This window comes from Canis lupus, chromosome 11, assembly GCF_011100685.1.
Source record: "Canis lupus familiaris isolate Mischka breed German Shepherd chromosome 11, alternate assembly UU_Cfam_GSD_1.0, whole genome shotgun sequence".
In the NCBI taxonomy this organism is placed as follows: domain Eukaryota; kingdom Metazoa; phylum Chordata; class Mammalia; order Carnivora; family Canidae; genus Canis; species Canis lupus.
This window is the reverse complement of record NC_049232.1, coordinates 36,329,574-36,350,136: the sequence shown is the minus strand read 5'-3', so window position 1 is coordinate 36,350,136 and position 20,563 is coordinate 36,329,574. Positions and strand designations below refer to the sequence as shown.

The 20,563-nt window shown below is 44.0% G+C and overlaps 2 long non-coding RNA genes across 2 annotated transcripts in view; one reads left to right on the top strand and one right to left on the bottom strand.

The window, feature by feature from the left end:
- The window catches only part of LOC102155446, a 123,651-nt gene that overhangs the window by 7,431 nt on the left and 95,657 nt on the right, over positions 1-20,563 (bottom strand). The window lies entirely within an intron of this gene.
- The window catches only part of LOC111098054, a 35,962-nt gene that overhangs the window by 8,544 nt on the left and 6,855 nt on the right, over positions 1-20,563 (top strand). Inside the window, exon 2 of the long non-coding RNA XR_005366791.1 lies at positions 18,836-19,186. This is a non-coding gene — a long non-coding RNA (uncharacterized LOC111098054). The remainder of the gene's footprint in view (positions 1-18,835; positions 19,187-20,563) is intronic.

Below are 20,563 nucleotides of genomic sequence, written 5' to 3'. Positions count from 1 at the left end.
AGGCTTGTCTGCTTCTTTTTCCTCTTCTTTGCTGGTGAGCTGATGTCCATCATCATACCCCAAGGAGGGGTGGAGCACAGCTACTCCAACAACTCTGGATTTCCTGCCTCTGGGTGTCACATGAAAGAGAACTAGATCCCCATCTTATTATATTATCATAGCAGCTGAATGTGTGCTGCTTACTTACCCTCCAGTATCTTGCTTTTGCATTTAAAATAAAGTCAAAAACCTTCTCAAGGTCACAAAGCCCTATGTGATCTTGCTCTAGATTAACTCTCTAACTTCATGTCTTATCACACTCTTTTGTTCTCTGTGCTCCAGTCACCAAGGATACTTTTCTTCCTGGCTGTACTTACATGTCACCTCATCAGAGAGCTCTGCCCTGGTCCCCCGATGGCATCTCACACCTGCTTTATTTTTTGACATCACTCTTACGGCTGTTTGCCATATAACTGTTACCTATCTCCGTCCTACCCCACAGGAATGTGATCTTCCCGAGAAGGGCATTTTGTAGTTGTGTTCACTGCTTTAAGCCTTTGATAAACTCTTCAAAATATTTCTTGGCTAAGTGAACAAACAAGATTCTGTTTCACTATCTATAAAATGTGGATAGTCATTTTTGTCATATAGGCTTGTGGTGAGAACGACGGGACACAATACCAATGGCTTCATGTGGTGTCTGGCACTTGGTAGATCCTCAGGACACATTAGCTACCCAATTTGAGAGACTAACTCTTGTGACTTCCTACACAGATGGGTGTGTTCTAGCATTATGTTTTCCCATCTGAACCTGAAAGTTTGTTGGTTCTACCCACCCACCCCCGAATCAGAGAAGTCCCTTTCAATGAATATTTTCTGAGTTATAATATCTCTGTTCATTCATTTAGTGCCTCCCAATCTCCCTTACATTTGTCTCCATTCCCCAGCAGTATCCTTTTATTGGTTCTGTCATTGATCCAGCCATCTCTGAAACTGGCGATGCTGTTTCTCATCATCACTATGAGCGTATCCAAGCCTGGAACTTTTAGAAACAAGAGACGTCCCCAAGACGGCAACCTCAGGGGATGTTCCCTGCTGACCATCTCTTTCAAGTTGGCGGAGGGAAAGTGTATTGTGTCTAGGATTTCTCCAACTTGAACAGAGCTATGCTGATTTAGCACAAATTTCCCATAAAAAGCTGACCCCCAGGGAGCAGAGAGTGAACTTGGAAAGTTTTCTCCCAAAAGGGGAATTTGTCATAAAGTTATGAGTGACTGAAATGTGAGGGGCTGGGGCTGCTGGAGGGGTTGAATGGCAGTGGTTTTACAATGCCTGCGATTGCATTTCCTCCTGTGAATGCTCAGCTATTCCCCCAAGTGCCACACTCCCCATGACCCTTGGCCAAAAGCATCATTACCCTGTTCGCCCGCTGAAAAAGAAGATTAGGACTGTTACCAACAAAGCTACTTCCCATGGTAAAAAGAGGCTCTTGGATCAAGTTTTCTCTCTACGGTCACTGAAAATGACAATTCATTTCTTTCCCACTAGCCAAACGCTGTCTCCAGATGCACACATGTGGATCCCATTGTAGTCAAAGAGGCCCCCAACCCGTTTGAGGTTCTTCTTGGTGGCAAGAAAGTAGAGCTAAAAGACAGGCTCTAGAGCAGAAGTAAGTGTGTGTCGTGTATGTGTGTGTGTCTGTGTGTGTGCACGCACATTGTGGAGAGTTCTTATCAAAATCTTAAAATCCATTTTTGAATCTTCATCATTTCTTTTTTTTTTTTTTCTCATCATTTCAAAGTAACCAACCTGATTATCCTGGGAATCCTCTAACATCTATGCTCCAGTATAAGAGCAAAGACGTTGGAAAAGTTCTTTGAGATCTGCCAAATTTATAAAACCATGAGATCTGCAGGTCAGAAAGCAGAAGACACAGTAGGTAACAGCTCCATACACAGGTTCTGAGGCCAGAGAATTGTGTTCAAATCCCCATATCATCACCCTCTAGCTCTGTGCTCTTGAGCAGATTCCTTAATTTCTCTAAGCCCTGGCTCTTGTGATGTTCTGCCTTTTGTCACCCATAAAATGGAGATTAATAGGGCAGCCCCAGTGGCCCAGCAGTTTAGCTCTGCCTTCGGCCCAGGGTGTGATCCTGGAGACCCGGGGTCGAGTCCCTCATCGGGCTCCCTGCACGGAGGCTGCTTCTCTCTCTCTCTCTCTCTCTCTCTCTCTCTCTCTCTGCGCCATGAATAAATAAATAAAATCTTTTTTTTTAAAATGGAGATTAATATATTGTAAATGCCTGGCATGTCATAGTGTTTAAGTGGTGACCATTATCATGCCAATACAGGAGGCTAGAACACATCATGAACACCCCTGGTGTTGGTGCCCCTCCAACACCATCCCCACCACACACAGCCAAACACTGTCAGGTTGGTGACCAAGCCTCCCGAGTATGAGACACTCCTATAAGGCTTGCTTTCTGGCTTTCAGGTCCTTCCCATTCACCAAGCTGGGATCTCTTCCTTCTACCTCAGTGAAGAAGTTTCTGGAGTGTTCCCAAGTCAGTGGCTTGTGTAGTTCACATTCAAGCCATCTTCAATACCTAGCCCCACTTGGAAGTAGAACACTGGATTCAAATCTTGCTTCCACTCTTGCTAGTGATTGTAAACTTTGTCCATTTTGGTTTAATCATGACACATGTTGATGGATACTTGTCTGAAATCTTTACAAAAATGCAAAGCTCAAGTAAAAGAAAGTGCAGTAGGTACTCACCTACTATTCTGTTCCTTTTCATGTGCAGTATGTTCATGGTTAAAATCTTCTGTGTGATGATCTGTTTAAAATCTGCCTCCTCCACTAGACTATAAGCTCCATGAGGACTATCTTGCTCACCATAGCACTTATAGCACAGTGACTAGATCATAGCTGACCTTCAGTAAACATTTGCTGAATAAATACAAGATCGAGAAAGAAAAAGTACTTTGAAAACTGCAAGGCATGTACTAATGTCAGATACTATTATTATTATGAGCTATCATGCAAATACCAAATGATTGGTTACTGGATTGTCCTGTTCAACCAATTTATACGTGTATTTAAAAGCTTTCCACTATACAGTTTTTAGGCATATTGTGTCTACATAAATGAGTATGATGTTTTTTCTTTCTATAGAAATTAATCATAGGGCCTTGGTTCAGGAGTATAAAATCCTGCATTTTATTATACTTCTTTGGAAAAATAGATTTATTTCTGGCTGGGCATGTATGTGAGGGCTACCCATATTTTATCTTTATCTACTCATTCATCAATTCATTCATCATTCATTGATTCATTCATACACTTAAGAACTATTTATTAAATTCCTGTTTCGTGCCAGGCCCTGTATCAAGTACTGAGAGTACAATGATAAATATGGCTGATGGCCCTTGAATTCAGCTCACTGTCTACTGGGAGAGCCCAGCCCATGAAAACAGTTACAACAATGTAACAAGAACTAGGGTGGGGAGGTATATATGTACACACCAGGAGCAATGGGAGCTAAAGGGGAAAGTACTTACTCTGGAATGGGTTGTAAGATGCATTTCAGAGGAACTGATACTTGAACCCAGTCTTGAAAGATGAGTATGGGTTGACCAGTTGTACTAGGCGAAAATGTGTTTTTGGCAGTGGGAAGAACTGTGATTTGATGAATAAAGGAAGATTAAAAAGAGATGTGATAGCTGTGGTCATAAAAGAAATGAGCCTAATGACCTACCATCTTGTATTTTAACTGTGTGGAAATTTGTGGATCGAAGTGGAGGCAGTGCACTCCTTTCTGCTCCGTCTGCAGCCCAGCGAGCCAAAAAGGACACCTGGAACCATGGGAGCAGGAGGGAGGACCTTGGCAAAGGAATATCAAGAAAGGAGTTTTTGGCAGGTACTGGCCACTTGCCCACTTCCAGGAGGAGGATAAGAAACAATCCTCAGTGCCATTTCAACCAATATGGAGATGTCAAAACATTCCAGAGGACTTAATCTTCGAATGTCACAAAGGTGTTCCAAAGAATGGACGGAGTGATGGACCTTTTCTTCCTCTCCAGGATTCACAAATGCACTTTGGTTCAAAGCAGGGGACATTGTTAAAGACAACATTATTCTTCCAGAAAGCCAAACTGGGCGCTTTTGAAAGCCTCCGACTCCATTCTGAATGTAATCTATGCATTTAAAATCATTTTCTAAGCTGGGACAGCGACACAAACATGCACACAACATGAGCTATGGTGCATAAAGTTGGGCTGCCTGGTCTAGCTGAGCTGAAAAGTGCTGTTGCAGGGTGTTTTCATTTAAAAATTCTTATTATTTTTTAAAGAATTCTTGTTATAAATAAAAAAATATTATTATTCAAGTGCATGCTGAAACTGAATCATGCCATTCTTACATAATTTTTCATTGGATTGTTGCAACCCATAAAGAAATCCAATTAAATTTCCCTTGCAGGCACAGGCCTTCATTCAGAGGGCCTTGAAAAAGCTGGTTTGTTGTATTGTATGGCAGGTCGATGAATCGAGAAGCAGAGAGGGCCTGTCCCATTTCTTGTCTTGTGTGACATGATGTGAAGAGAGTCTGCCAGCAATGTTTCAAAGAGCTGCATTATCAGACAACATAAAGGGCCCTCCGTCCGTCCTTTCTGCTGCTATACCACAGAATATGCACACACCAGTGTCTCCATCCCGTGAACAATTTTGAACACTGTACGGTTAACATACTGCTTTCTGGATCTTGTGAGCATTCACCATCATTATCCCAGACATCAGACCAAGGTTAAGAGGGGACTGAGCCAGAGATAAGATAATGTTTTTGAAGATACTTGAAAGGGAATGTCCTGGAAACCAGACTACACAAACATGTGTTTTCATTACCTAAAAAGAAGGCAGAAGCCAACGTGTCACCAAATCATATTATTTTACATTAATCTGTTTCTTGGTTGCTCTCTGGATTGTTTATGCATTTTCCTTCATTGATTTATATATCATGTGAGGTCTCAATTATTTCCAGATACACAAGATTTTTGTCTTTAAATACAAATTTTGCATGAGCAGACACACATACGTATCTATCCACCCCCCCCCCTTATCTTCTCTTTCATGTAGAAAAAGCTCTTCCTAAGTTCTAGCACATGACTGAGTCTTCCTTTAAGACGTTGGCCATGGGGGCATCTGGGTGGCTCAGTGGTTGAGCATCTGCCTTTGGCTCAGGTCATGATCTCAGGGTCCCAGGATCGAGTCCTGCATCGGGCTCCCCACAGGGAACCTGCTTCTCCCTCTGCCTGTGTCTCTGCCTCTCACTCTCTGTCTCTCATGAGTGAATAAATAAAATCTTAAAAAAAAAAAAAAAAAGATGGCCATGTTGTAAGAATTGCGCCTTCTTGCTTTCTATCACACCAGATGTGGAGAACTAAGGTCAGAGTCAAAACAAAGAGGAAAACACTCAGAGGCACGAGGGAGAAAGACACCATTCTGTATTCTTCACCAAACTTGCTATCTGGAAAGTATTTTACATTCTCTTCTCCCACTGTTTTTTCTTTTTGAGGGGTGGGTGTTTGCACTGCTTTTCATGGAATTTCAAAAAAGTAGCAATAGCCTAATTCTTTTCTATTGTCATTTACCAGCAAACATGAGAAGCTTATTCCACTACAGTGGGGATTTTATAGGGACAAAGGGTCAGTTCTGCCCTTTCTCTCTCTCTCTCTCTCTCTCTCTCTCCCTCCCTCCCTCCCTCTCTGCCATTTCTCTCTCTCTCAGATGGAGCAGGCATATCTCACAATCAAATTTTCAAAATAATTCACTTATGTTTTTCCCTGTGCAAGGAATGCAGGCTTGTATTTGTCTTGCTTTAACACGAAGCCATGATCTGATTGGTGACAAGATACATAGGCAGATCTAATTGTTTTATGTACAAAGCATCTCATGGAGCAAAGCACGCATGGGTGTGAGCCTGCGCTTAGTAATTGGGAAGCCATGCTACGGTTTTCTAGATCTAGTGCTTGCAAATTATTTATGTCAGAAATATTTCTTTCAAGTTGGAGTTCCAAAGTGAGCACCAGCGATTATCGTCCTTCTGAATATCACTCAAAAGGCTCTAGTGAAACCAGCCCAGGGAGGATGTAGAGCATTCTCTACTTTTGTTTCAGGTTTCTGAATTTCTTAACACAGAAAATGTCCTCCCTTTTATTTTAATTTTTTTTCTTTTAGTACAGTTCTCTGAACCCGAGAGTATCCAAATGAAATGTAGTTGGAAACGCCTCTCACATACACACCTTATACAACTCAGATGTCCATCTGTCTGTGTCTATAAGGACACACATATGTGTGGCTTCCCTTTAGAGGACTTCCAAATTGTCCTTCAGATCACAAGTAGACCCTCCTCCACTTGATGGGATGAGTACTGGGTGTTATACTATATGTTGGCAAATTGAATTTAAATTAAAAGAAAAAAGAAAAAAGAAGTAGACCCTCCTCACACATCAAGTCCTAATTGGACACAGACTCTCTCCCACAAACTGACCCGGGATCCTCCAGAAACCAGTCTTAAAGAACTATCGAATTTGCCCAGTCCTCCAGGGTCACAACCGCAAATAAGCCTTCTGCTGAATTTGGCCCATGCTTTGGGTTTTCAGTGAAACTTGAGCTCAGAGAAGAGCTCTTAACTTCAAATTTAGCAATGAACATTTACTCCACGATGCTTACAGTTTTGCTCTTCTCACCGGGACCCCAAGACATGTGTACACACACACGCACATACACACCAGTACCAAAGTTACAAGTTCACTACAAAGGATAGCTTCAAAAGGAATTGGGTTTCAACAACTCTGTCTTATCCTTAAAAAGAACCGTAACTAACCACTAACCAAATTAGTTCCTTCAGAAAAACAAGTCACAATCTGAGAGCTTATTAGAAGTTTAAAAATTAGATGAAGGCTCAAATGGTATTGCTCTTTAAAATGCGGAGTTTCCATTTTCCTCATATAGCAGTTGTAAAATGTCCACCCAGTTGTAGGGGAAATAGAGCAGAACGTAGCCTTAAAAAAAATGGCTCCTGTCTTTTCTGCACATTCATAGTGGGATCAAAAAACATGAGAAACTCTGGAGAATGTGGCCAAATAACTCATGCACTGGAAGATTAACTCCATGTCTAATCAAGCCACTAATTTGTTCTGAGGAATCTATCTGCACCTCATTTTGCCATTTGTAAACCAGAGCTCCTCATCATTGTGAACGAAAATTAAATTACCCCAAGTACCTGGAGTCATAGGAAAAAGTAGACAGGGTTAAGTAAAGACAACATCTGACATTGAAGTCTTGGCAACCGAAAACCTGCAAGTCTGGGAAGTAACATACCCCAAGGGGCAGAAATTGGGAAAACAGGAAAATTAAGGAATCTTCATTATGCAAAAGCAGAAGAATGAAAAGATTGTGTACACTGGATGTTGAGATAAGTCACCAACATCCCTCTGATGGGCAGAATGATCATTGTGAAGGAAACGGAATTTCGGAAAATCTTTGACAAGTAAAAAGAGGAAACTAGAAAAACTGAGTTATAAAAAGGCATTTCCAGAAAAGCACTAGAAAGAGAGAAAGCAGAAATGCCCTTTTCTTGAGGGAAAGAGTAGAAGGAAAATAGTTATGAAGTTCTTAAAGACCTGAAAGTTGATAGTAGGAGACTTGCTCTCCCTCTAGGTCTAAAGGAGGAAGGACTGGGGAGTAAGGTGGTTTTGTGGTGGACACCATGTCAAAAAGAACATGTTTCCAAGACCTGTAAAAAGTTTGAAAGATGAAACACTACAGAAATTAGTGTTTTCTAATTTCTAAAGAAATTAGAAAAACTTCATTGAACTAAAACTTCAAATCAAGGGTAGAGCCATGGGCTCATCTTTATTCGGCAATTTCTAGTAAGTTTTCACAAAGAGCCAAAAATGTCTTAGAAACACACACACACACACACACACACACACACACCCCTCAGAAGAAAAACGCTGCAGGTCAGACTGCAGTAAACATCTGACTAATTTATTTCCTTTGGTGCTCCAGACCTGGGATGACATTAGAAACTGGAGACTTCCCTCAGGTAGACTTCCCCATGTTGCATTAAAGGGTCTAGTTGAAAGAGGAGTCCCAAGGCAGAGTGTGGCTAGCTAGAATTTACAACCATTCTCCTTCACCTTAAACCAAAGACCCTGAGGTTAGAGAGGAGCAGAAATTTTGAGATACCTACAGAGATTCACCTCTGAATCCGCTTGGTTGGATGTACTAGGGCCAGAAGAACAGATCTAGGCTAGAGAAAGGGAAAGACAGGAGCTCACCTTAGATTGGAACCATTAGAAGCTCACATCATGCCATTTAAAAAACAATTCCAAACCAGGCCAGTTCTCCAAACGAGCCAAGTAAATACCACCCAAGAGACAGCAGGGCCTGCCAAGTAGTGACCAAACATTATAAGCAAAATTAGCCAATTAATGGGCTCTCCTGTCTCGTGGCTGGATTGCTGTGCTTGCTGCTGCAGCACCAGCCTGGCCTTGGGTCTGCAGACCTGCCCCCTGCCGACCCTGGGCAGGCCCTCCACCAGGTGAGCAGCAGAAGGGTGGTGGGGAGAGAGGGCTCGCCAGATGGCTGAGCCGCGAGGAGCTGTGCTAAGCTTTTTCTCTGCGAGTTACTCTCACCACACGCACTCCCGAACCTTCCGGAAGTGATGCCTGATCTGTAGATAAGTTGCCAGGTGTTACCTGAATGGGTGATTTTAACATGATGTCTCTCTTTCTTCCCCCACGTAGAAGCTAGTTTTTGAAAAATTTTCCAACAATGAACTGAAACCCCAACGAATGCTTTGGGTTACTATGGCAACATTTACTTTTGAGGAATTGCAAGTGTTTGAGGGAATCTTCTTTTCTTCATCTTTACAACACAGCTGACAAACAACCGTCAGGCAAATGAACATTGTCCCCGTCTTACCGATGAGGGGAAACCAGGTGGAGAAGTGTTAAATAACTAGCCTGCGCATGTCCAGAAAGCTAATAATGGACTCCTGATGTCAATTACAAACCGGATGGCGTATTCCAATTGTGCTCTTTGGGCTCTTTTAAAGAATGCTTTTAAAAGGAAAGAGGCAAACACACTTTACCCCTAAATTAAGATAAGTAGAGCTGTTTGTTTTGTATGCAGCAGACAAAATGAAAATCCTGCCTTTTGTGACAACTGTAATGTGACTGATGTGGACCGAATCAGTGCTGCCTCCCAATAGAAAGGCATTATCATCATAACATCATTTGTAAAATTAATCAAAATAGTCCAATTAAATTTAAGAAATACGCATCACATGTTCATCTTTTCCCAGATGCTGAGCTAGGCTTTGTAGAGATTGAATTTTACCCTTAAAGGGAGGGATCATTCTCACATTTTATACACGAGGAAGTCAAGAAGGTAAAGGTTTGTGAAGGAGTAATTGGAGGAACAGCTTCTTGCTCCATCTCCCACTTCTCACCCAGAACTCGGGAGGAGGAGAAGACCTCATTCAAGAACCTACTTTGGGGGCGCCTAGGCGGTGCAGAGGGTACACATCCCCGTCTTGGTTTTGGCTCAGGTCATGATCTCAGGATCATGTGAGATGGTGCCCCACATCAGGCTCCGTGCTCAGCTTAAGACTCTCTCCCCTCCTGTCCCTCTCCCTCCAAAAGAAATAAATCTTTAAAAACAAAAACCAAACAACAAACCTAGTTTGGTCATGACCAGATTTTCCTAGGAGGCTCTGTGAAGAGAAAGGGACAATTTCACATGAAGACAATCAAGAGTTGAGAGAGGAGATGAGGAGTTCGTGCATGGCAGCCTCTGGCAGAGTGAACAGCAATGGGGGGCAGCAAGGAGAGCAGAGGCTGGGAAGAGGACAGCACCGCTGCTCACTCAACTCTTCCCCCACCACCATCAGCACCAAAAACACCACCATGACTCTGCAGAAACATTTAAGGGAGGAGGAGAAAACGAGCCCAGTTTCCCCCAGTGCAGCAGCATGGTTCACTTCATCCCTCAAGCTACGTAGAGACCACCCCCCTCCGGCCGCACCCCTGCCCCAACCCCAGTCAGTGGGGAAGGCATGGAATCTCACCTTTGAAAACTCTGGAGCAAACAGCGCCTCCATGACTCCTAAGGACACATGGCACATGAATGGTAGAACCTGTACGACAACCCAGAAAGGGCAGGTTCCATCTGCCATGGAAATATGGAAGCTAAACACCTAACTCAATTCAGCCGAATGAGCCACTCAACTAAATGTGAACTTTGCTGAGGTTTTTAAAAGCCAGACAAACAAGGAGCCAGAAGGTTCTCATCCAAGTCTCATGCATTGTTTCCTTTGAAAGAGTCCTTCCCTTAAACACAGGCCTCTTTCCTGACTAAATATGTCATTTCAGCCCTGCTCATTCTGCTTGTTACCACGATGGTGCTAATTCGAGCATGGCTCACTTCAAAGTTGACACTGATCCTCCTCATAAGCAATTGTTTTTCAGCCAGACCCATCAGTGGCTCCCGTCAGCCCCTTTCAAGCATGGCGCCAGCTTTTCAAAATGTTGACAAGAGTTCCCCTCTGTTGCCTAGGACAAGCCATGGTTGTCCTTTTCAGAGCATGTAATTGTCTCCTGCGGAGAGCAGACCCCCTACTCCATAGGCCCAGCCACCTGTCTTTCCCATCGCAGCAACTGGTAGCTCAGACTTGGGCAAATGCTAGGGGAAGTAGGAACTGTTTTAGAGTGGGGAGCCAGAACACAGTTATAAACCAGAATAAAAACAGGACTAATTGGTAGAATCCACTGGAATCTTTAAACTGCTGCCCCAGAGTATAGGACCATAGAACCAGAAGGATTTCCTATTCTATTTCTAGGGGGCGCCAACTTGTGCTACCCCAATGGCAATCCTATCCTTTTTTAAAGTAATGATTCTCCAGCTTTAATTTTCTTCGGGGGAACAAGATGCAAATTTCTGGGCCTTATCCTCAGATGAGTAAGTCTGGGGAAAAGCACAGGGAACTGCATGTTTAACAAGCTCCCCGGTGATTCCGATGCAGGTGGTCTTGAACTACACTGTGAAATACAGCTCTAGAGTCTTAAGCAAACAAAAGTCCTCTACCTTCCTCAGAACTCATCTGGGGATTTCAAAAGCTTCAGAAAATTTTTCCTTGTATCTTTTCCCTTGGGTTTGGGGACTTACAATGACAGTCCTTGAAAATAAAATAAATGCATTTCTCTGAGTCACAGGACAATGAAAGCCAGATGTGTGAGCCCCTCCTCGCATCCCTACCTCTTCCCATTCCTATTTCCTCACTGGTACATCTTCTGATGATCTCCTCGTGCAAGGGCTGGAGAACTTGCAACCATCAGGATGCAGGAAAGAATGTTTGTAGCTTCAGTTCCCCACCTGGGAGAGAGGGAATCTGGAATTGAGTTCTGCACCACCCAGACCCAATCCCCAGGAACAGCTTGTGGTTGGCTTGGTCACTGAGCTATAACATGCCTCTCTGCTACCTCAGGCTTTGTGGACTCAGTATCAAATCTTCAGCATCTGCCTTGGGCCCCCCATTTCTCCTCCTCCACATCGTCTCCCTCATGCTCCCCAACTCCCCTGGCTGGATAGCCCTGACTCAGACAACCCACTCATTATTTCTCAGCACCCCGCAGGACAAGTCTCTAATGCCATTTTCCAGGTGTTTTCAGCCGTCTGCCTTCTACCTACCCACCTGCCCTGTAGATTGTACTTTCCCTTGTAGAGGGGTTGTGAAATTAGTTCTGGCCAATGTAAGCAGAATTTATATGAGTTGATTCTGGGATAGAGTTTTAATTCCCGTGCAAGATACCCCAGGTTCCTCTTTGCTCTCAGGCAGGGTCATGACAGGTAACATTTGAGATGGTGACTGCTCCATCAACCTGGATCCCTGAGTGACCATGAGGAGTTGAGCCTCTTACTAATGTGCAATGCACATATAGTATGAGCAAGAAACAGACCTCCCTGGTTTGAAACCCCCGAACTAGGGGGGCTAGTTATTTGTCTCCACAGCATCACTTAGTTGGTCCTGGCTATGGAAGGTCGTTGTGCTGTTTGCAGCTCCTGCTAACCCCTTCTCAGGGAGTTGAGTCCTTTCCTTTTATCCCTGGCTATCAGCAGAGGCACTTCCATGAATCGATAGATAGATGATTTAACCAGAATGAGAGTTCGTGCCTTGGGGTCATGATTCTCCCCACTTTGCACTGGCCCTGTTGCCTAATTCAGTATCACTTGCACTTTTATATTCTTGGGATTACTAACTTTCCAACTAGGTGAATTGCCCCTAGCTTGAACCTAAGACCCTGGTAGGGTGGTTCTTCCAGGACACATTTCTTTCTCTCCTTCCTGCTCAGTGTTGCTGCCTTATCCGATCAAAGCTTTCTCCAAGCCTAGTCTCAGAATGACAAGGGTGGTGGAAATCTTCGTGATTTCTAGAGACGTCTTCATCACTAAAACTTTTTGCCTAGAGTTGGGAAATTATTACAAGTAGATCCAACCATGCTGCCTCTATTTTTCATAATGATGATAATATAACTGCCAGAAATAATTCATTTCCAGCAGTTGCCTTGTCTACCTTGTGTTCCTATTCTTAAGGACAGTTGGCAAGTGAACCTCCTCTGCTGCAGGCTTTGGCAGCTCACGTGACTATCTGGTTTTGCAATGATGACAAATGAAATTACTGCAGGTCCTGGAGCCTTCATCCCTGGAAACCATCAACTGGATGACAGCTCCTTCTATTTGGCTTGTAACAAGCTCTTCCAGGCAACTAATCACTAGACAGGGTCTTCCATCCAGAATGCAGAGTTTCTTAATCTTATTTTGAAGAATTAATTGTGCGACCTCAGTACTGGGATTATTTTTCATCAAGGATTCCAAAATTGCAATTCAGTGTAAAAGAATAATTATAATCCCACAACGATCAGATCCCCGTATCAGGCACAATGATATGAAAAAGGAAAAAATCTAAAGAAGTGACGCACTTAAAAGCAAAATGAAATTTCAGAACATAAATGAACATAAACAAATAATTCCCCATGTAAATTTTTTGCCACAATTACAAGAAGTAAAACAGATTTAGTTAAGCAATAATGGGAAGGGGTTTTGCTGGAGAGAGAAAACCATTTTTATTCCTTTTTCTAGGACTTTTCTCTTGCCCCTGCACCTGGTGAGGACTTTGCACTAAGAGGATGTTCAATTAACACTTAATGAATTTGAAATGACCTCATGCCTAAATGCTTTATGCTTAGTATGTGTGTCATGTGTGATGTGTGTGTGCGTGTATAGGGGGATGTGCATGTGTGTACTTGGAAAAAATACAGATGAAGAGAGATATCAAGATATGTGAACACTAAATATAAGGCATTCATTCATTTCTTCTGTAAATATGTATTGAATACCTACCATGTACTTGGCAGTAGCCTAGGAATGCATACAAATTTACGAGCCTCTTCCTATCTATATTTGGATAGAGGAAACAGGAAATAATAAAAAATATTAATGTTATAAAGAAAAGTAAGGTGAGAGAATGGAAAATGATGGTTGAGGTGTTACGGGGTGATTAAGAAAACCTCTTTGAGCAGAAATATGAATCAATCAGGAACTAGATCTGTAGCTATTGGTGCAGAAAACATCCTAGGAAGATAAGACAACAAGTGCAAAGGCCCTGAGGCAGAATTTGTTTTGTGTATTCAGGAAACAAATATGCCCGTGTGGCTAGAACAGAGTGAAAGGGGATGGTAGGAGGTGAAGCATGGAAGTAGTCAAAGGGACAGATTTTGTAGGGCCTTTTATGTCATGATGAGGACTTTGAATTTTGTTCTGAGGGTGAAGGGAAGGCATTGGAAGATTTTGAGCAAGATAATGACATGATCTGGTTTAAGTTTTGAAATTATTTTTTGCTGCTGCAGTATAAAAAATTGGCTATGGGTTACCAGGGCCAGTTACACCTGGTTATCTTGACTTCCATTCTTCATGATTAAGATAACAATTGGACTTCCACTGCAAGGCAGGATGATCACTAGAGTCCTATATGTTTGATTTTTCAAATGGATTCCTGCCTTTGTGTGACCACTCTTTCTCTCAGAATCTCACTATGGGAATACTGCAATAAAATGAAAGAACCAGGACACCAAAAAATCACTCCATATGGTTTTCAGAACACAATATGGGCACTTCTTGGGCTTCCAAGAGAAAAGGGTAGGATAAAAGTAGAATTTATACCATCTTTCTAGCCTATCCAGCTTCAACCCCATATCTAATAATTCTCAGCTCTGAGAAATGATGACGCAGAATAATCCCCACATTTACAGCATCTCCAGCTTTGACAATCACCCAAGAGTGAGCCCTCTCTAATATTCTGGCTCCCTACCAGTTTGAGTTGGTGTCAAGACATTCTCAAAGGAAGGATAAAATATTTTAGCAGCTCTCCAAGTTATAGTTACCTTCTGCTGCTAAGAACCTCACAAGAGGGCAGCCCCAGTGGCGCAACGGTTTAGCGCCGCCTGCAGCCAAGGGCATAATCCTGGAAACCCAGGATAGAGTCCCGTGTCGGGCTCCCTGCGTGGAGCCCGTTTCTCCCTCTGCCTGTGTCTCTGCCCATCTCTCTCTCTCTGAATGAATAAATAAATAAATCTTAAAAAAAAAAAAAGAACCTCACAAGATATTTTGGCTAATACGGACATGCCTTTCTAGTCTTTTCCACAATACAGAAGACCTCCATATCCTTTGTTTTAAAGCAGGAACTGCAGTCAGAAACAAAGACAGAAAAGGTAGTAGCCCATGAAAGAAGATGCATTCATGGGACTGGCAGTGGCCTCTGAAAGATTATCATGATCCTCCAGGAAAAAGAAAGCCTTCTCGTGAGTCTAAAATTTGCAACTGGCACCACTTTCCCAAATTCAGACTTTAGGACTCATTTCATTTGAGTGATAATTTTCAAGAATCTACCTTCTCTGGCCCTGGTTTTCTCCTCTGTTAGAAGAAAAGGGAATTGGACTGTATGACTCATATGTGATGCATTTGGATGCAAAATTCTGATTCTTAGAATCACACATAAAGACAATCCAAATATACCACAAAACAGTGACCTAGTCCCATAACATGAAGATTCAAGCATGAACTGCAAGACCTACTCTGAGTAATTTTTGCTTACTCTTGCATATTGCAAGATATAATAGATATTGTTCTATGTTCATCGAGAAAATGAAGGTGGAAAGATAGAAGGAAGGAAGAGACCTAGGAAATATGCAATTGATACCCATGAAATAGGGAATAGCCTTCTTCTCCCAATACCAGTGGAAATTATGAGTCTCCTGCTATCCTCTAGTGTAGCCCATGTGTTGTGGGGTTGGAAAATTTGGTGGCCCTGGCCCATGTGTCAAATCTGGCTCACCCCATTTATTTTAGAAAACAGTTGTTTTGAAAGACACATTCCTTTTCTATTTTCTACTGAAATAAGTAGAAAGAATGCATGCAACTAAGTTTGGCAGTGGGTCTTCACCCAGCAAAACACTCTTTCATGTTGTAACCAACTCAAAGCAATAAGAGACAGCTGGCCACCACGAGGAGCCCTTCAACTCTTCTTTGATTGTCTTGCTGTTAACTGGTGTTCCCTGGAGAGTGATCAGAGGGGTCCTCTTGAGGACATCATTATTGGGATAAAATCCTATTAGTAAGTTCTCTAGTAAAGAAAATAGATGACCCAGGTTTTTATGCAGAGCACAAGACCAATCCATTGACTTAAACAGCCCTAAATAGCAACGTTGAGAGGCCTGCACCACACCATCTCTGATTACATGTCTCTGCCTGTAATGAAGTTCTGTCTCCCGTTGTAATCTGACCATCTTGGCTCAAGTTGAGAGACACCTGTGGTATTTGAATCTCATGGAGCCAGTGGCTCCTAAAACTCCGAAACCTGAGAAGCAACATCTGTCTGCCTTCCTCCTCTTCCAGCAACAAGTCTGTAGCACTACCAGGGAGTAAATGCTGAATAAGGCTGGTGGCTGGTGCTGAGCATGAGAGACCCAGCAAACCAGTAAATACTGAGCCTTCAGCATGTGGGGCTTTCTGTCCAAGCTGGCTGGCTTCTCTCTTTCCTTTCCCTCACACAGTGGAAAGGAAATTTATTAGGCAAATCCTTCCACAGCAGAAATAGTGTAAGAGTCTTAACAATTGGTATGCACTTGACTTTTTGGTCAGGATCATGATTTGTAGTGGCCAGAACCATTTGTCTTATGGTTATGTACAGTCTGAGGGACATCAGCTAAAAGGAATTAGTGTGTTGATTTTGCTGACCCTTCTTGTCAACACAGAAGTAGAGGAAAGAGGCCTAGAAATCAATGGGAGAAGGAGCCCAGTGAGGGGGTCACTAGCAAACAGAGCCTACAGCTGATGCCATCTTTCTTGCCTAGTTTTCTTGGGTTCTTCACCTTTCTTTAGGGGTCCTGAAGCTGGAAAATTTTTTACTTTCCAATTCAAAATCATCATCTCTGAAAGGCTCTTCGTGGGAATCTAAATTTCTCTTCTTTTTCACTTTTACCTTTATGACTTAGGAGGATGCCTGTGTTTCCAAACGCAGGCAGGATAGTAATGGGGTCTTGACCCCTGATAGTGAAAGTAGGAGGTGGATATCCTGGTCCTCTTGAAATTACTGGGCACCCCAGCTTCCACTTCCTGGGAACACTCAGACGACCACCATGACTGGTTCGCGTAAGTCCCGAATCCAATTGGATACCTTTTTGGAATTCATAAGTGAGCTTCTGGGAAAGGTGTCAGAGAGGCAATGATGTGAGAAGGAAAGTGGTTTTTGAGTGCAATATAGAAGAATAGGGAAACCATAAGTGTGCCGGGCATTGCCCCTAATACTGAGTGCACCCATTAATGCCAGTCAGATGTTGGTGTCCCTGATGGGAAGGGTTGAACACTGCTGACCCAGAGGGCAAAGCATCATCAACCAGACTGGTTCACTAGCATGTCTGGCTCATTATAGATATTCCCCAAATATTTGAAAGATGGAATGCACAAGAGATTTACTGATCATTATTTAACATGCTACGCCTCCCAAGCATATATATTTAAATAGAGTCTCCAGGGGAGTCTGGGTGGCTCAATCAGTTAGGCATCTGACTCTTGATTTGGGCTCAGGTCACGATATTGGCATTATGGGGTTGAGCTCAGTTTTGGGCTCTGTGCTCGGTGTGAAGTCTGCTTGGGATTCTCTCTCTCCCTGCTCCTCCCCTGGTGATCACCCTCTCTCCCTCTCTCTCTTTCTCTTTCTCAATTAATTAACTAATTAAATCTTTAAATAGAGTCTCTGGGAGTGAAACCAGCAGGGCAGTGCAGTGCCATGGCTCAGGGAGATCTTCAGAGTCAAGCAGTCCGGAATCAGAGTCCTGGCTCTGTCACCTACTAGCAGTATTATTTTTGGCAACATGTTAACCTTCTTCAGTTTCCATTTTCTGACCTGTAAATAGGGATTACACTTGATGCCTACTTCACAGGGTTGTTGTGAGGATCAAAGGAAGTAAAGTATAGGTGATAGTTCATTTTATGTGTCAACTTGGCTAGGCTAAAATGCCCAGATGTTGCCATAAAAGGATTTGTTGGATGTGACTGACATTTAAAACAGTAGCTAAAGAGTAAAGGAGATTACCCTCCACAATGTAAATGGGCCTCATCCAATCAGTTGAAGGCCTTCAGAGAAAAGACCAAGGCTCCTCAAAGAGGGAGGAACTGTGCCTCTAGACTGTCTTTGGACTCAAAGCTGCAACATCAACTCTTCCTTGGGTCTCTGGCCTACCAACCTGTCCTGCAGATTCCTGACTTGCCGGACTCCACAGCTGCTTGAGCCCATTCCTTAAACTAAGTCTGTCTGTCTGTCTGTCTGTCTGTCTCTCTCAATGAATTGATGGATCTTGTATGGGTTCTGTTTCTCTGACTAATACAGCGTGGAAAGGACTGAACACCACTCTTGGTACACTATCTGCTTGATAAAAGTTTTCTATTATCACTAATTCCAAAATGATAAAGTTTTACACAGCAGACAGAGTTCCAGGTGCCTGTGGGAAGGTTGCTGGGGGCTGGATAACAGGGAGAACTGAAGACCTACACATCACCCGTGCAGCATACAATTTAGGTAGTGGCAGCTCTGAGAGCAGTGTCCACCTGACACCTGTTATTTTGGGGGACAGAGGCTAGGGCCTCCCCCTCCTGGGCCCATCTGGGCCTCTCTCCCCTACCATCCTTCTAGCTCCTCAGCCCTCACCCAGGAGATGATTTGCATCTCAGGCTCCTTGGCAGCTGTGCCTGAGGATGTTGGCTTCTTGCTCCTCGGCCCTGCAGCCCGGCCTACAGATGTTTTCTCCTGGCCTTTCTTCTTCTAGACCTTGTTTCCTCTTCTGACCCAAACTCCCCGGGAGGCTTTCTGGTTAGCTATGTTTTTTCTCCAGAGCCTCTTTGACTCTGTTATCATCACTAAGTCATCTGAATCATCAGCTCAGTATGGAGCCACTGACATGGGTAAGAGACCCCCAGCTCACCCCTCTCCCTGCTCTTTCCCTGGGATGCCTATTACAGGTGGCAGGTATGAGAGAAGGGGATCCTGCAGCACTGAAATGCCTGTTGTTCTCCATCCCCAGGCCCATAAAAGCCACATTTTCTTCCCTGCCTACCCTCCCTCCACCCTGCCTGCCTTAGGCTCTCCCTGCCTTTCTGAGAGGAGCCCTGCCCTGTAACTCGCCCCTGGGCCTGGACATTCTAGATCTTGAACCTGTGTCCCCCTCACTTTCCACTTGCAGCTCTAAGGAGAGACCTGTCTGGGGGACTAGAAGCCACTCTGTGGGGCCCCCTCGATGCCTCATTTCCAGGAACTGGCAGAAACAAGGTCCAAGCTTCAGATACTTGATAATTCTGCTGACGTCTCAAGAGAGCCTGTGGCCTGCAGTGACTGTGGCTCCTGAACCACTGGCCAAGTGTGTCATGGCTGTGGGCACCTTTCAAAGGCCACTTCCAGAGAACCGTATTTTGCTGGACTTGAGCAGACTCGCTAGGCCATATGCTGCTTTGAGAGAGCCAGCAGCTAATGCCCAGAGAAGAAGAGTCCTAATTAAGGCCACACAGTTAACCGGACGCCAAACTGGAGCTCAAATGTAAGTCTTCTGATTTTAGCCTAGTGCTTTCTACAGATTACCTGGAATAGGCCATGGAGGTGGTATTCACCTTGGCAATGACCCTGGATACTGTACCTGAGGGTTGTTGCTAGGTTGATTTACACTTTGTTCATTCAGAAAGTAGGAGACAGGATTTGTCGATAGCTTGTGGAATTTATAGATTGAGAGGAGGAGAAAAAAGAGGGAAGATCAGAATAGCCCAACATAGATCTCTGGCCTCGTCGGTTTGTTGATTCCTTCACTGATTCACCCATGCTGTCATCCCTTGGTTCCACCATGGATCTATGGGGTTGCCATGTCTAGCTCTCACCAAATAGTGTCACAGGTTCTACCTTAGAGAATTCCTGGCCACACCCCAGGCATGAGATGTTTGAGCTCTGGGTATAACGATGGCCTTCACACAGAGAGACACAGACAGAGGTACACACACACACACACACACACAACTTTGACCAAAATGAAACCCACACCATGAAAAAGAGAATGTTGGGGTGGACAGGTGAGCAGTTCCTCCTTCTTCCCACAGACCTAGAAGTCACAGACTGCCCTCTGTCTGCTTCTCAGTGGAAATCCAGTGGCTGCTGCGGCCATGGTTACAGTAGCTGTGGTTTTAGGGTCCTGGCTAGACTCTGTGGGTGGGCACCAGCCCTCTATGCTTCCTCCCTTCTCAGGCCTATTCCTCGGGGCCCAATCGTAGGACCTCTTCCCCCTCCCTGGCCATCTTCCCTCGCCCCCACAGCTGTTAGAGCTCAGCCTGCCAAGTCTCCCAGAGTCATATGGAACTCACCACCCAGTGTAGGTGGGAAGGACATGGAGGTACAGTCAGCTGGGTGGGAAGGCCGCTCCCAGGAGGCAACGCTCTGAGGTCCAAGCCAACCCCACCCCTGACTGATATTTTCAACAATTCCATGAGAGGCCCTGGAAAGGACATTTGGCCCAAAGGCTACCCCTGTACACAGCTTAGCCCCTCAGAAACATGGCAGGGGTTCCTCCGAGAATCCCAGAGGCCAGTACACAGGCCGAGGGGAAGGAGAGGCAAGAAGGCAGCTTCTCTCCAAGGAGAAGCCCTATGGACCCTAAATATCTGGCACTGCTGGCCATCAGCCTCTGCGTGGTCCATCAAAATAGAGGAAAAAAAGGACCAAAAAAAGTATGAGGAGGCTGCAGTTTTTCCTATAAAGAGCCTAGGCCTTGGTGTTAGACAGCTTCTAACACCGCCCAGCTCTGTGACTTTGCACAGGTTCCTTCACTTCTCTGAGCCGCATCTCTAAAATGGAGATAATGACACCCTTCCTGCCGGGCCGATGTAAGAATTAGAGAAATCATACACAGAGAACCGAGACAGTGCCACCAAGA